This window comes from Oncorhynchus gorbuscha, linkage group LG10 (genome assembly GCF_021184085.1).
Source record: "Oncorhynchus gorbuscha isolate QuinsamMale2020 ecotype Even-year linkage group LG10, OgorEven_v1.0, whole genome shotgun sequence".
In the NCBI taxonomy this organism is placed as follows: domain Eukaryota; kingdom Metazoa; phylum Chordata; class Actinopteri; order Salmoniformes; family Salmonidae; genus Oncorhynchus; species Oncorhynchus gorbuscha.
In genome coordinates this window covers 2,690,048-2,706,511 of record NC_060182.1, presented here as the reverse complement: position 1 = coordinate 2,706,511, position 16,464 = coordinate 2,690,048, and positions in this window count along the sequence as shown.

Genomic DNA, 16,464 nt, shown 5'->3' with positions numbered 1-16,464 from the left:
TTCTTCTCTCTGTAGGTGATGGCTTTGTTATGGAAGGTTTGGGAATCACTTCCTTTTAGGTGGTTGTAGAATTTAACGGCTATCTTCTGGATTTTGATCATTGATAATATTCTACTCTGAGTGCATTATTTTGTGTTTTAAATTGTAGACCGTGGATATTTTTTGCAGAATTCTGCATGCAGTCTCTCAATTTGGTGTTAGTCCCATTTGTTTTGTGAATTCTTGGTTGGTGAGTGGACTCCAGACCTCACAACCATAAAGGGCAATTGGTTCTATAACTGATTCAAGTCTTAAAAAGCTCATTTGACATTTTCTCAGCACATTGTTTTCACTGAGAAAATGCATGATTCTGCTGTGAATGATAATGCAGAGGATTTTCCCAAGGTTGCCCATGACGCATATCCCACGGTAGTTATTGGGGTCAAATTTGTCCCCACTTTTGTGGATTGGGGTGATCAGTCCTTGGTTCCAAAACATTTGAGGATGATGTTCGACTTGAACCTCTCTGGGATAGGCCGGACACGTGCGTCCCACTTGGCCAATAGCCAGGGGAAATGCAGAGCGCCAAATTCAAATAAATTACTATAAAAATCAAACTTCCATTAAATCACACATGTAAGATACCAAATTAAAGCTACACTCATGAATCCAGCCAACATGTCAGATTTCAAAAAGGCTTTTTGGGGGAAAGCATAAGAAGCTATTATCTGAGGATAGCACCATAGTAAACAAAGAGAGTAGCATATTTCAACCCTGCAGGCGCAACACAAAACGCTGAAATAAAATATAACTCATGCCTTACCTTTGATGAGCTTCTTTTGTTGGCACTCCAATATGTCCCATAAACATCACAAATGGTCCTTTTGTTTGATTAATTCCGTCCATATATATCCAAAATGTCCATTTATTTGGCACGTTTGATCCAGAAAAAAACAGCTTCCAGATTGCGCAACGTCACTACAAAATATCTCAAAAGTTACCTGTAAACTTTGCCAAAACATTTCAAACTATGTTTGTAATACAACGTTAGGTATTTTTAAACGTTAATAATCGATCAAATTGAAGACGGGATGTTCTGTGTTCAATACAGGAAGACAACAAACTGACGCTACTTTTCGAGTCTTGCGCTACTCTCAACAGTGTTACCCATTTCCTAGATGGCCGTACTTCTTCATTGCACAAAGGAATAACCCCAACCAAATTCCAAAGACTGGTGACATCCAGTGAAAGCGGTAGGAACTGCAAACAAGTCCCTTAGAAATCTGGTTTCCCAATGAAAAACCATTGAATAGACAGTGACTTCAAAAGAAGAAAAAAATCTGAATGGTTTGTCCTCGGTTTTGCTCCATAAGTTCTGTTATACTCAGACATGATTCAAACAGTTTTTAGAAACTTCTGTGTTTTCTATCCAAATCTACTAATAATATGCATATCTCATCTTCTGGGGATGAGTAGCAGGAAGTTGAATTTGGGCACACTATTTACCCAAAAGGGAAAATGCTGCCCCCTATCTTGAAGAAGTTAAGCCAATTGGAATTTGTGACTCGTTTCAGGAAACGACAGCAACACAGTTAGCCACCAACGCTCTGGGTGACATGAAAACAGCCAACCACCTCTGCTAGGACGAGTAAAGCTGTTCTCTCACTTGGAAGTAGTCTGGAAGTAGCTAGCCAACGTTAGCCAGTTAGCTTGGGTGCTTGTCTGCTGCTGTTGGGTCAGAATGCTTGGATCAACTCTGATTCTCATCCAGAGCGTCCAGTGTTTACTACATGGCCCCACGTGTGAGTCCTTAAAGATGGGTGGAGCTAAGACTTAAGAGGGTGTGAACAATCCTGACTCGGTGTAGACAAAGAAGACCTCTCCAGTAGGTACCAAAGCATTCAAGGGCCATTTTCGGAAAAGTGATTTTTACAAGTTTATCAACTTTCGAAGCAGAATGACTTTCCAGTTGTTCCTCAACTGTAGTGTGTTATATATATGTGTATATGTATATACCATTTTCTAGCTCTTGAGTCTCTACTTTTATCCAATGTAAAAAAAACATTTGCTGTGATCTGATAGGTGTGTCAGTGGGCTGACTGTAAACACGCTAAGAGACTGGTTTGAAGTAGTCTACAGTACTACTGCCAAGAGATGAGCTATAGGTGTTCGGAAACTATTCAGACCCCTTGACTTTTTACACATTTTGTTAATTTACAGCCTTATTCTAAAATTATTAAGTCGTTATTTTTTCTTCATCATTCTACACACATTACCCCATAATGACAAAGCAAAAACTGTTTTTTTAGAAATATTAGCAAACGTATAAAAATATTTTTACACATTGCTATGAGACTGGGAATTGAGCTCAGGTGCTTCCTGTTTCTATTGATCATCCTTAAGATGTTTTTACAACTTGATTGGAGTTCACCTGTGGTACATGATTTGAAAGGCACACACAAAAGGTCCCACAGTCGACAGATCAAAAACCAAGCCATGAGGTCGAAGGAATTGTCCGTAGAGCTCCGAGACAGGATTGTGTCGAGGCACAGATTGTGTTGAACCACCAAAAATCTTCCTTGCGGGGCCTCCCGAGTGGTGCAGTGGTCTAAGGCACTGCATCACAGTGCTAGCTGTGCCATTAGAGATTCTGGGTTTGAGTCCAGGCTCTGCCGCAGCCGGCCGCGACCGCGAGACACCCGGGTTAGGGGAGGGTTTGGCCAGCAGGGATGTCCTTGTCCCATCGCGCACTAGCGACTCCTGTGGCGGGCCGGGCGCAGTGCACGCTGACACGGTCGCCAGGTGTTACGGTGTTTCCTCTGACACATTGGTGCGGCTGGCTTCTGGGTTAAGTGGGCATTGTGTCAAGAAGAAGTGTCAAGAAGAAGTGTTTCGGAGGACGCACGACTCTCGACCTTCACCTCGCCCCAGTCCGTATGGGAGTTGCAGCGATGAGACGACTATATATACCAATTGGATACAACGAAATTGGGAGAAAACTGGGGTAAAGAAATATACGGACAGCTGGCCGTCAGGCCAATTCTGAGCAATCGGGGCAGAATGGCCTTGGTCAGGGATGTGACCAAGACCCGCTGGTCACTCTGACAGAGTTCCTCTGTGGAGATGGGAGAACCTTCCAGAAGGACAAGCATCTCTGTAGCACTCCACCAATCAGGCCTTTATGGTAGAGTGGCCAGACGGAAGCCACTCCTCAGTAAAACGCATGACAGCACACTTGGGGCGAAGGTTCACCTTCCAACAGGACAACAACCCTAAGCACACAGCCAAGACAACACGGGAGTAGCTTCAGGACAAATCTCTGAATGTCCTTGAGTGAATGGCCCAGACGGAGCCCGGACTTGAACCCGATCGAGCATCTCTTAAGAGACCTGAAAATAGCTGTGCAGCGACTCTTCCCATCCATCCTGACAGAGTTTGAGAGGATCTGCAGAGAAGAATGGGAGAAACTCCCCAAATAAAGGTGTGCAAAGCGTGTAGGCTTATACCCAAGAAGACTCCAGGCTGTAATCACTGCCAAAGGTTCTGCAAAAAGCACTGAGTAAAGGGTCTGAATACTTGTTATAAATTTGCCCCCCAAAAATACATACAAATACCTGCTTTTGCTTTGTCATTATGGGCTATTGTGTGTAGATTGAGGGGGGACGGGACTATTTAATACATTTTATCACAAGGCTGTAACGTAAAATAAAAAATGTGGAAAAAGTCAGGGGGTTTGAGCCCCTGCAGGATATAGATATAGGCTTCGTAGAGAGGCTTCCTCCACCTTTAAGCCCCAGACAATAGGACTTCGTAGAGAGGCTTCCTCCCCAGACAATAGGACTTCGTAGAGAGGAGAGGCTTCCTCCCCAGACAATAGGACTTCGTAGAGAGGCTTCCTCCCCAGACAATAGGACTTCGTAGAGAGGCTTCCTCCCCAGACAATAGGACTTCGTAGAGACAATAGGACTTCGTAGAGAGGCTTCCTCCCCAGACAATAGGACTTCGTAGAGAGGCTTCCTCGACTTTTTAAATCCTAGACAATCAAACTTGATAGTTATTCAGGAGTCTCACAGTGAGCATTCCTTCCCCCAAATGATCATTGCATCATGTAAACCCCAGCTCCAGTGGTGTTTGGCCTCTCCTTAAGACAAACAATGGGCAAGAACATAGTAGCTGAGAACTACCTTGTCTCAGACCAATGTAGAAATAGATGGTATGCTTATTGAACCTAAAGGGAACATGTGTCTCTGCCTCCTCCCATTTGACCCATGTTCAATTATAATAGAAAATATATAATCTACACAGAAAACACACGGCAGAGAAATGGTTGTTGTTGTTGTTGTTGTTGTTGTTGTTGTTGCTGCTGCATGAAGCCAGGCGAGTGGAACCAGCTCTCATAAAGAAAGGCAGATTGTAATAATGGTGGCTTCCTGTGCTGAACACACAGAGCCGAGCTGAGTCTCAGCAACATGGGCAGCTCGGACTGTCTGTAGTGTCTCAGCGTGTGTCTGTTCTGTAGTGTCTCAGCGTGTGTCTGTTCTGTAGTGTCTGCTTCCTGTGTGTCTGTTCTGTAGTGTCTCAGCGTGTGTCTGTTCTGTAGTGTGTCAGCGCGTGTCTGTTCTGTAGTGTCTGCTTCCTGTAGGACTTTCTGTGTAGTGTCTTCAGCGTGTGTCTGTTCTGTAGGTCTGTCTCGACGTGTGTCTGTTCTGTAGTGTCTGTTCTTCCTTGTGTCTGTTCTGTAGTGTCTCAAATGATCTGTTCTGCATCATGTGTGTCTGTTCTGTAGTGTCCAGTGGTCTGTTTGGCCTCTCCTGTTGTCAAACAATGGTCTCAGTGTGTCTGTTCTGTAGTGTCTCAGTGTGTAGTTCTGAGAACTCAGTGTGTCTTGTCTGTAGACCAATGTAGTCTGTTCTGTAGTGTCTGTTCTGTGTGTCTGCTTATGTGTGTCTGTTCTGTAAAGTGTGTGTCTGCTTCCTGTGTCTCTGCTGCTTCCTGTGTGTCTGTTCTGTAGTGTCTGCTTCCATGTTCAATTCTGTAGTGTCTCAGAAAATGTCTGTTCTCTCAGTGTGTGTCTGTTCAGAAAACTCACGGCTGTTCTGAAATGTCTGCTTCCTGTGTGTCTGTTCTGTAGTGTTGTTGTTGTTCTGTAGTGTCTCAGTGTGTGTCTGTTCTGTAGTGTCTCAAGTGTCTGTTCTGTAGTGTCTGCTTCCTGTGGAACTGCTTCCTGTGTGTCTGTTCTGAAGTGTCTCAGCGTGTGTCTGTTCTGTAATGTCTCATGGTGTTCTGCTGCTTCCTGTGTGTCTGTTCTGTAGTGTCTGCTTCCTGAGTGTCTGTTCTGTAGTGTCTCAGTCTGTTCTGCAACATGGGCAGCTCGGCTCTGTCTGTACTGTAGTGTCTCAGCATGTGTCTGTTCTGTAGTGTCTCAGCGTGTGTCTGTTCTGTAGTGTCTCAGTGTGTGTCTGTTCTGTAGTGTCTGCTTCCTGTGTGTCTGTTCTGTAGTGTCTGCTGTCTGTGTGTCTGTTCTGTAGTGTCTCAGCGTGTGTCTGTTCTGTAGTGTCTGCTTCCTGTGTGTCTGTTCTGTAGTGTCTCAGTGTGTCTGTTCTGTAGTGTCTCAGTGTGTCTGTTCTGTAGTGTCTCAGTGTGTGTCTGTTCTGTAGTGTCTGCTTCCTGTGTGTCTGTTCTGTAGTGTCTCAGCGTGTGTCTGTTCTGTAGTGTCTCAGCCTGTGTGTCTGTTCTGTAGTGTCTGCTTCCTGTGTGTCTGTTCTGTAGTGTCTCAGCGTGTGTCTGTTCTGTAGTGTCTCAGCGTGTGTCTGTTCTGTAGTGTCTCAGCGTGTGTCTGTTCTGTAGTGTCTCAGCGTGTGTCTGTTCTGTAGTGTCTCAGCGTGTGTCTGTTCTGTAGTGTCTCAGCTGTTCTGTGTGTCTGTTCTGTAGTGTCTCAGTGTGTGTCTGTTCTGTAGTGTCTCAGCGTGTGTCTGTTCTGTAGTGTCTCAGCGTGTGTCTGTTCTGTAGTGTCTCAGCGTGTGTCTGTTCTGTAGTGTCTGCTTCCTGTGTGTCTGTTCTGTAGTGTCTCAGTGTGTGTCTGTTCTGTAGTGTCTCAGTGTGTGTCTGTTCTGTAGTGTCTGCTTCCTGTGTGTCTGTTCTGTAGTGTCTCAGTGTGTGTCTGTTCTGTAGTGTCTCAGTGTGTGTCTGTTCTGTAGTGTCTCAGTGTGTGTCTGTTCTGTAGTGTCTCAGTGTTCTGTAGTGTCTCAGCGTGTGTCTGTTCTCTGTTCTGTTCTGTAGTGTCTGCTTCCTGTGTGTCTGTTCTGTAGTGTCTCAGCTTCTGTTCTGTAGTGTCTCAGTGTGTCTGTTCTGTAGTGTCTCAGCGTGTGTCTGTTCTGTAGTGTCTCAGTGTGTCTGCTTCCTGTGTCTGTTCTGTAGTGTCTGCTTCCTGTGTGTCTGTTCTGTAGTGTCTGCTTCCTGTGTGTCTGTTCTGTAGTGTCTGCTTCCTGTGTGTCTGTTCTGTGTGTCTCAGCTGTGTGTCTGTTCTGTGTGTCTGTGTGTCTGCAGCGTGCCTCCTGTGTCTGTTCTGTGTGTCTCCTGTGTGTCTGCCTCCTGTGTCTGCCTCTGTGTGTCTGCTTCCTGTGTGTCTGCTTCCTGTGTGTCTGCTTCCTGTGTGTCTGCTGTCTGTGTGTCTGCTGTCTGTGTGTCTGCTTCCTGTGTGTCTGCTGTCTGTGTGTCTGCTTCCTGTGTGTCTGCTGTCTGTGTCTCTGCTTCCTGTGTGTCTGTTCTGTCTGTTCCTGTGTCTGCTTCCTGTGTGTCTGCTGTCTGTTCTGTGTGTCTGCTTCCTGTGTGTCTGCTTCCTGTCTGTGTGTCTGCTTCTGTGTGTCTGCTGTCTGTGTGTCTGCTTCCTGTGTGTCTGTGTGTCTGCTTCCTGTGTGTCTGCTGTCTGTGTCTCTGCTTCCTGTGTGTCTGCTGTCTGTGTGTCTGCTTCCTGTGTGTCTGCTGTCTGTGTGTCTGCTTCCTGTGTGTCTGCTGTCTGTGTGTCTGCTTCCTGTGTGTCTGCTGTCTGTGTCTCTGCTTCCTGTGTGTCTGCTGTCTGTGTGTCTGCTTCCTGTGTGTCTGCTGTCTGTGTGTCTGCTGTCTGTGTGTCTGCTGTCTGTGTGTCTGCTTCCTGTGTGTCTGCTGTCTGTGTGTCTGCTTCCTGTGTGTCTGCTGTCTGTGTGTCTGCTTCTGTGTGTCTGCTGTCTGTGTGTCTGCTGTCTGTGTGTCTGCTGTCTGTGTGTCTGCCTCCTGTGTGTCTGCCTCCTGTGTGTCTGCCTCCTGTGTGTCTGCCTCCTGTGTGTCTGCCTCCCTAATACCTTCAAAGGATGGTTCTGCTGCTTCTCTCTTTTGTGTGAGGGTGTACTTCAGATGTTATTGTTTTTGTCTTTGTGGGTTTTTTTTATCGGTCTTTCACGTGCTTTGAGTGTGTGTGTCTGTCAGTGTCGGCAGTTTCTGTGTAATTACTGGAGTTCTGTGGAACGAGGAACATGCAACAATTTCAGAAGATTTCTACAAATAAAAGGTAAAGGTGTGGATCAGAAAACCAGTCAGTATCTGGTGTGACCATTTGCCTCATGAAAACCAGTCAGTATCTGGTGTGACCATTTACCTCGTGAAAACCAGTCAGTATCTGGTGTGACCATTTGCCTCGTGAAAACCAGTCAGTATCTGGTGTGACCATTTGCCTCATGAAAACCAGTCAGTATCTGGTGTGACCATTTGCCTCATGAAAACCAGTCAGTATCTGGTGTGGCACACAATCCAGAGCATCCCAAACATGCTCAATGGGTGACATGTCTGGTGAGTATGCAGGCCATGGAAAAACTGGGATATTTTCAGCTTCCAGGAATTGTGTACAGATCCTTGCAACATGGGACCGTGCATTATCATGCTGAAACATGAGGTGATGGCGGTGGATGAATGGCACGACAATGGGCCTCAGGATCTCGTCACGGTATCTCTGAGCATTCATATTGCCTTCAATAAAATGCAATTGTGTTCATTATCTGTAGCTTATGCATGCCCCATACCATAACCCCACTGCCACCATGGGGCACTCTGTTCATAATGTTGACATCAGCAAACCACTCAACGCTATCTGCCATCTGCCTGGTACAGTTGAAACCAGGATTCATCCGTGAAGAGCACACTTCTCCAGCGTGCCAGTGGCCATCGAGCATTTGCCCACTGAAGTCGGTTACGATGCTGAACTGCCCTGGTGGGGACGGTGAGCATGCGGATGAGCTTCCCTGAGACGGTTTCTGCAGAAATTCTTCAGTTGTGCAAATCCACAGTTTTCATCAGCTGTCTTGGGTGGCTGGTCTCAGACGATCCCACAGGAAGCTGGATGTAGAGGTCCTGGTCTGTGGTTGGGAGGCCGGTTGGACACAATTCTCTAAAAACGACAATGCAGTAAAATAATACTTGAGTAGAAGTCTTTGGTTTTAAATTAAGTATCAAATGTAGTTGCTAAAATATACTTTGTGGGGCAAAAAAGTATTTAGTCAGCCACCAGTTGTGCAAGTTCTCCAACTTAAAAAGATGGGAGAGGCCTGTAATTTTCATCATAGGTACACTTCAACTATGACAGACAAAATGAGGGAAAAAAATCCAGAAAAAAAATCACATTGTAGGATTTTTAATGAATTTATTTGCAAATTATGGTGGAAAATAAGTATTTGGTCACCTACAAACAAGGAAGATTTCTGGCTCTCATAGACCTGTAACTTATTCTTTCAGAGGCTCCTCTGTCCTCCACTCGTTACCTGTATTAATGGCACCTGTTTGAACTTGTTATCAGTATAAAAGACACCTGTCCACAACCTCAAACAGTCACACTCCAAACTCTACTATGGCCAAGACCAAAGAGCTGTCAAAGGACACCAGAAACAAAATTGTAGACCTGCACCAGGCTGGGAAGACTGAATCTGCAATAGGTAAGCAGCTTGGTTTGAAGAAATCAACTGTGGGAGCAATTATTAGGACATGCAAGACCACTGATAATCTCCCTCGATCTGGGGCTCCACGCAAGATCTCACCCCGTGGGGTCAAAATTATCACAAGAACGGTGAGCAAAAATCCCAGAACCACATGGGGGGACCTAGTGAATGACCTGCAGAGAGCTGGGACCAAAGTAACAAAGCCTACCATCAGTAACACACTACGCCGCCAGGGACTCAAATCCTGCAGTGCCAGACGTGTCCCCCTGCTTAAGCCAGTACATGTCTAGGCCCGTCTGAAGTTTGCTAGAGAGCATTTGGATGATCCAGAAGAAGATGGGGAGAATGTCATATGGTCAGATGAAACCAAAATAGAACCTTTTGGTAAAAACTCAACTCGTCGTGTTTGGAGGACAAAGAATGCTGAGTTGCATCCAAAGAACACCATACCTACTGTGAAGCATGGGGGTGGAAACATCATGCTGTGGGGGCTGTTTTTCTGCAAAGGGACCAGGACAACTGATCCGTGTAAAGGAAAGAATGAATGGGGCCATGTATCGTGAGATTTTGTTTGAGTGAAAACCTTCTTCCATCAGCAAGGGCATTGAAGATGAAACATGGCTGGGTCTTTCAGCATGACAATGATCCCAAACACACCGCCCGGGCAACGAAGGAGTGGCTTCGTAAGAAGCATTTCAAGGTCCTGGAGTGGCATAGCCAGTCTCCAGATCTCAACCCCATAGAAAATCTTTGGAGGGAGTTGAAAGTCTGTGTTGCCCAGCAACAGCTCTAGAGGAGATCTGCATGGAGGAATGGGCCAAAATACCAGCAACAGTGTGTGAAAACCTTGTGAAGACTTATAGAAAACGTTTGACCTCTGTCATTGCCAACAAAGGGTATATAACAAAGTATTGAGAAACTTTTATTGACCAAATACTTATTTTCCACCATAATTTGCAAATAAATTCATAAAAAATCCTACAATGTGATTTTCTGGATTTATTTTCCTCATTTTGTATGTCATATTTGAAGTGTACCTATGATGAAAATTACAGGCCTCTCTCATCTTTTTAAGTGGGAGAACTTGCACAATTGGTGGCTGACTAAATACTTTTTTGCCCCACTGTAAGTATCAAAAGTAAAAGTTTCAATAATTTCAAATGACATATTAAGGAAACCACTTGGCACATTTATTTTATTTTACGGATAGCCAGAGGCTCAAACAGTCAGACATCATTTACAAACGAAGCATATGTGTTTAGTGAATCCTCCAGATCAGAGGCAGTAGGGATGACCAGGGATGTTCTCTGTTTAGTGAGTCCTCCAGATCAGAGGCAGTAGGGATGACCAGGGATGTTCTCTGTTTAGTGAGTCCTCCAGATCAGAGGCAATCAGAGGCAGTAGGGATGACTAGGGATGTTCTCTGTTTAGTGAGTCCTCCAGAGTACTCCAGAGGCAGTAGGGATGACTGCTCTCCTCTCTCTACCCCCTCTCTAATTCTCATCCCCTCCTCTCTCGCTCATCCCCTCTCTCGCTCATCCCCTCCTCTCTCGCTCATCCCCTCCTCTCTCGCTCTATCCCCCTCCTCTCTCGCTCACCCCCCTCCCCTCCTCTCTCGCTCACCCCCCCCTCCTCTCTCGCTCACCCCCTCCTCTCTCCTCACCCCGCCTCCTCTCTTGCTCTCCCCCTCCTCTCTCGCTCTCCCCCTCCTCTCTCGCTCTCCCCCTCCTCTCTCGCTCTCCCCCTCCTCTCTCGCTCCCCCCTCCTCTCTCGCTCCCCCCTCCTCTCTCGCTCCCCCTCCTCTCTCGCTCTCCCCCTCCTCTCTCGCTCTCCCCTCCTCTCTCGCTCTCCCCTCCTCTCTCGCTCTCCCCCTCCTCTCTCGCTCATCCCCCTCCTCTCTCGCTCATCCCCCTCCTCTCTCGCTCATCCCCCTCCTCTCTCGCTCACCCCCCTCCTCTCTCGCTCACCCCCTCCTCTCTCGCTCACCCCCCTCCTCTCTCGCTCACACCCCCTCCTCTCTCGCTCACACCCCCTCCCCTCCTCTCTCGCTCACCCCCTCCCCTCCTCTCTCGCTCAACTCCGCTCAGTCAGCCAGTCACCAGATCTTTGTTGTGTCCGCAGGACTCCTATTACCATGTAAGAGAAGAGAGAAGGGCTGAGTGCTGATATTGCAAAAGCAGCTCAGTCAAACTTCACGCTGTCAAATGAGTTGTTTTGACACTGGGTCGACCTCTTGTACTCTTGCTATGGTGTCAAATGGGTTGTATTGACACTGGGTCGACCTCACCAGCCCGTCTGGTGTTCAACCTTCCCAAGTTCTCTCAAGTCACCCCGCTCCTCCGTTCTCTCCACTGGCTTCCAGTTGAAGCTCGCATCCGCTACAAGACCATGGTGCTTGCCTACGGAGCTGTGAGGGGAACGGCACCTCAGTACCTCCAGGCTCTGATCAGGCCCTAGCTCAGTTGGTAGAGCATGGCGCTTGTAACGCCAGGGTAGTGGGTTCGATCCCCGGGACCACCCATACGCAGAATGTATGCACACGTGACTGTAAGTCGCTTTGGATAAAAGCGTCTGCTAAATGGCATATATTATTATTATTATTATAAACAAGGGCACTGCGTTCATCCACCTCTGGCCTGCTCGCCTCCCTACCACTGAGGAAGTACAGCTCCCGCTCAGCCCAGTCAAAACTGTTTGCTGCTCTGGCCCCCCAATGGTGGAACAAACTCCCTCACGACGCCAGGACAGCGGAGTCAATCACCACCTTCCGGAGACACCTGAAACCCCACCTCTTTAAGGAATACCTAGGATAGGATAAGTAATCCCTCTCACCCCCCCCCCCTTAAGTTTTAGATGCACTATTGTAAAGTGACTGTTCCACTGGATGTCATAAGGTGAATGCACCAATTTGTAAGTCGCTCTGGATAAGAGCGTCTGCTAAATGACTTAAATGTAAATGTAAATGTTGTACTCTGCTATGGTGTCAAATGGGTTGTTTTGACACTGGGTCGACCTCTTGTACTCTGCTATGGTGTGACCCCTCTGATTGAGTTAGTCACGATACAGTACCTAACGTTACATTGGAATTATATCACTGCCTTTCTGAGGCTTGAAAGTGTTTGTGGTTCATGTGACACAAGATTACGGCTAATAACACGAGATTGCTGCTAATAGCACGAGATTGCTGCTAATAGCACGAGATTGCTGCTAATAGCACGAGATTACTGCTAATAGCACGGATTACTGCTAATAGCACGGAATTACTGCTAATAGCACGAGACTACTGCTAATAGCACGAGACTACTGCTAATAGCACGAGACTACTGCTAATAGCACGAGACTACTGCTAATAGCACGAGACTACTGCTAATAGCACGAGACTACTGCTAATAGCACAAATGTGTGTTGCAGTGAGAGAGAGTCTAACAGGCACGCTACACTGGACACGCTACACTGGACACGCTACACTGGACACCGGACACTGGACACCGGACACGCTACACCGGACACGCGGACACGCTACACCGGACACGCTACACCGGACACCGGACACGCTACACCGGACACGCTACACCGGACACCGGACACACTACACCGGACACCGGACACGCTACACCGGACACCGGACACGCTACACCGGACACCGGACACGCTACACCGGACACGCCACACTAACTTTGTCTGCGAAACTTTTGAATGAATCGTGCTTGCTCCGCGAGAGACTTGCACTGCTCACGCCCGAGAACACTTGATGAAGTGTCTCACTCTCTCTACCTCAGTGTGTCGTTATTACCTTTTCAACGGGCCCTGTGTGTGGAACACGGCAGTAAAGGTGAGGAGTTCGTCGCTCCGATGCCTCCGTACAGAATGGGATCACGTAAACTGTTATACAACGGAGGGCCTTATTTGAAATAGCGTTGCAAACTGTCCTTTCTAACTAGTGGAAGACCCGTTTGAAGGTAAAAGGGAGAAGAGATGAACATGTTGTGCGCATACTGATCATGTCAAGGGCAATTCACCCTAATAGTCAAAAGTAGTGTACTATATACGGAATAGTATGTCATTTGGAACGAACCCCTTTCTCTTTTATATCTTAGAGCCCTGAGACGTCTCTGCTCTGCAACATAAATTAAAGATGAACCTCTCTCTCTCTCTTAGTCCTCTACTCCTCATCCAGAATATTATTTAGTTGTTTTTGAAAGTGAAATGATATTCAACATATTGGTTGATAAAGCCAGCTTGCAGTGTGCCGATAAGCCTCTGGACTTTGGGGTAGGAGGGAGGAAAGAGCTCTATGCAGTAAAAGTGCACGTGGTTTTGTTCTAATAATTTTACTGCAAAGGGAGAAATTAATCAAGTCCGAAGTATTAGTTAGTCTGGTCCCAGATGTGATGTCCCGTTCTGTAGTCTGGTCCCAGATGTGTTGTTCTGTAGTCTGGTCCCAGATGTGTTCTGTAGTCTGGTCCCAGATGTGTTGTTCTGTAGTCTGGTCCCAGATGTGATGTCCCATTCTGTAGTCTGGTCCCAGATGTGTTGTTCTGTAGTCTGGTCCCAGATGTGTTGTTCTGTAGTCTGTTCCCAGATGTGTTGTCCTGTAGTCTGGTCCCAGATGTGTTGTTCTGTAGTCTGGTCCCAGATGTGTTGTTCTGTAGTCTGGTCCCAGATGTGATGTCCCGTTCTGTAGTCTGGTCCCAGATGTGTTGTTCTGTAGTCTGGTCCCAGATGTGGTGTCCTGTAGTCTGGTCCCAGATGTGATGTCCCGTTCTGTAGTCTGGTCCCAGATGTGTTGTCCTGTAGTCTGGTCCCAGATGTGTTGTCCTGTAGTCTGGTCCCAGATGTGTTGTCCTGTAGTCTGGTCCCAGATGTGATGTCCCATTCTGTGGTCTGGTCCCAGATGTGTTGTTCTGTAGTCTGGTCCCAGATGTGATGTCCTGTAGTCTGGTCCCAGATGTGGTGTCCTGTAGTCTGGTCCCAGATGTGTTGTTCTGTAGTCTGGTCCCGGATGTGTTGTCCTGTAGTCTGGTCCCAGATGTGATGTCCCGTTCTGTAGTCTGGTCCCAGATGTGTTGTTCTGTAGTCTGGTCCCAGATGTGTTCTGTAGTCTGGTCCCAGATGTGGTGTTCTGTAGTCTGGTCCCAGATGTGTTGTTCTGTAGTCTGGTCCCAGATGTGATGTCCCATTCTGTAGTCTGGTCCCAGATGTGATGTCCCATTCTGTAGTCTGGTCCCAGATGTGTTGTCCTGTAGTCTGGTCCCAGATGTGTTGTTCTGTAGTCTGGTCCCAGATGTGTTGTTCTGTAGTCTGGTCCCAGATGTGATGTCCCGTTCTGTAGTCTGGTCCCAGATGTGATGTCCCGTTCTGTAGTCTGGTCCCAGATGTGATGTCCCGTTCTGTAGTCTGGTCCCAGATGTGATGTCCCGTTCTGTAGTCTGGTCCCAGATGTGTTGTTCTGTAGTCTGGTCCCAGATGTGTTGTTCTGTAGTCTGGTCCCAGATGTGTTGTTCTGTAGTCTGGTCCCAGATGTGTTGTTCTGTAGTCTGGTCCCAGATGTGTTGTTCTGTAGTCTGGTCCCAGATGTGATGTCCTGTAGTCTGGTCCCAGATGTGTTGTCCTGTAGTCTGGTCCCGGATGTGTTGTCCTGTAGTCTGGTCCCGGATGTGTTGTCCTGTAGTCTGGTCCCAGATGTGTTGTTCTGTAGTCTGGTCCCAGATGTGTTGTTCTGTAGTCTGGTCCCAGATGTGTTGTTCTGTAGTCTGGTCCCGGATGTGTTGTCCTGTAGTCTGGTCCCAGATGTGTTGTTCTGTAGTCTGGTCCCAGATGTGTTCTGTAGTCTGGTCCCAGATGTGATGTCCCATTCTGTAGTCTGGTCCCAGATGTGATGTCCCATTCTGTAGTCTGGTCCCAGATGTGTTGTTCTGTAGTCTGGTCCCAGATGTGTTGTTCTGTAGTCTGGTCCCAGATGTGTTGTTCTGTAGTCTGGTCCCAGATGTGTTGTTCTGTAGTCTGGTCCCAGATGTGATGTCCCGTTCTGTAGTCTGGTCCCAGATGTGATGTCCCGTTCTGTAGTCTGGTCCCAGATGTGATGTCCCGTTCTGTAGTCTGGTCCCAGATGTGTTGTTCTGTAGTCTGGTCCCAGATGTGTTGTTCTGTAGTCTGGTCCCAGATGTGTTGTTCTGTAGTCTGGTCCCAGATGTGATGTCCTGTTCTGTAGTCTGGTCCCAGATGTGATGTCCCGTTCTGTAGTCTGGTCCCAGATGTGATGTCCCGTTCTGTAGTCTGGTCCCAGATGTGTTGTTCTGTAGTCTGGTCCCAGATGTGTTGTTCTGTAGTCTGGTCCCAGATGTGTTGTTCTGTAGTCTGGTCCCAGATGTGTTGTTCTGTAGTCTGGTCCCAGATGTGTTCTGTAGTCTGGTCCCAGATGTGTTCTGTAGTCTGGTCCCAGATGTGTTGTCCTGTAGTCCCAGATGTGTTCTGTAGTCTGGTCCCAGATGTGTTCTGTAGTCTGGTCCCGGATGTGTTGTCCTGTAGTCTGGTCCCAGATGTGTTCTGTAGTCTGGTCCCAGATGTGTTCTGTAGTCTGGTCCCAGATGTGTTGTCCTGTAGTCTGGTCCCAGATGTGTTGTCCTGTAGTCTGGTCCCAGATGTGTTGTCCTGTAGTCTGGTCCCAGATGTGTTGTCCTGTAGTCTGGTCCCGGATGTGTTGTCCTGTAGTCTGGTCCCGGATGTGTTGTCCTGTAGTCTGGTCCCGGATGTGTTGTCCTGTAGTCTGGTCCCAGATGTGATGTCCCGTCCTGTAGTCTGGTCCCAGATGTGATGTCCCGTTCTGTAGTCTGGTCCCAGATGTGTTGTTCTGTAGTCTGGTCCCAGATGTGGTGTTCTGTAGTCTGGTCCCAGATGTGATGTGTTGTTCTGTAGTCTGGTCCCAGATGTGATGTCCCATTCTGTAGTCTGGTCCCAGATGTGTTGTCCTGTAGTCTGGTCCCAGATGTGTTGTCCTGTAGTCTGGTCCCAGATGTGTTGTCCTGTAGTCTGGTCCCAGATGTGTTGTTCTGTAGTCTGGTCCCAGATGTGATGTCCCGTTCTGTAGTCTGGTCCCAGATGTGATGTCCCGTTCTGTAGTCTGGTCCCAGATGTGTTGTCCTGTAGTCTGGTCCCGGATGTGTTCTGTAGTCTGGTCCCAGATGTGATGTCCCGTTCTGTAGTCTGGTCCCAGATGTGTTGTTCTGTAGTCTGGTCCCAGATGTGTTGTTCTGTAGTCTGGTCCCAGATGTGTTGTTCTGTAGTCTGGTCCCAGATGTGTTGTTCTGTAGTCTGGTCCCAGATGTGTTGTTCTGTAGTCTGGTCCCAGATGTGTTGTCCTGTAGTCTGGTCCCAGATGTGGTATCCTGTAGTCTCACCTGTCACTATAGGGTCTTCTGCTGCTGCCTCAGCCCCACCTGTCACTATAGGGTCTTCTGTTGCTGCCTCAGCCCCACCTGTCACTATAGGGTCTTCTGTTGCTGTCGTGTATGTGAAGGTGGGAGAG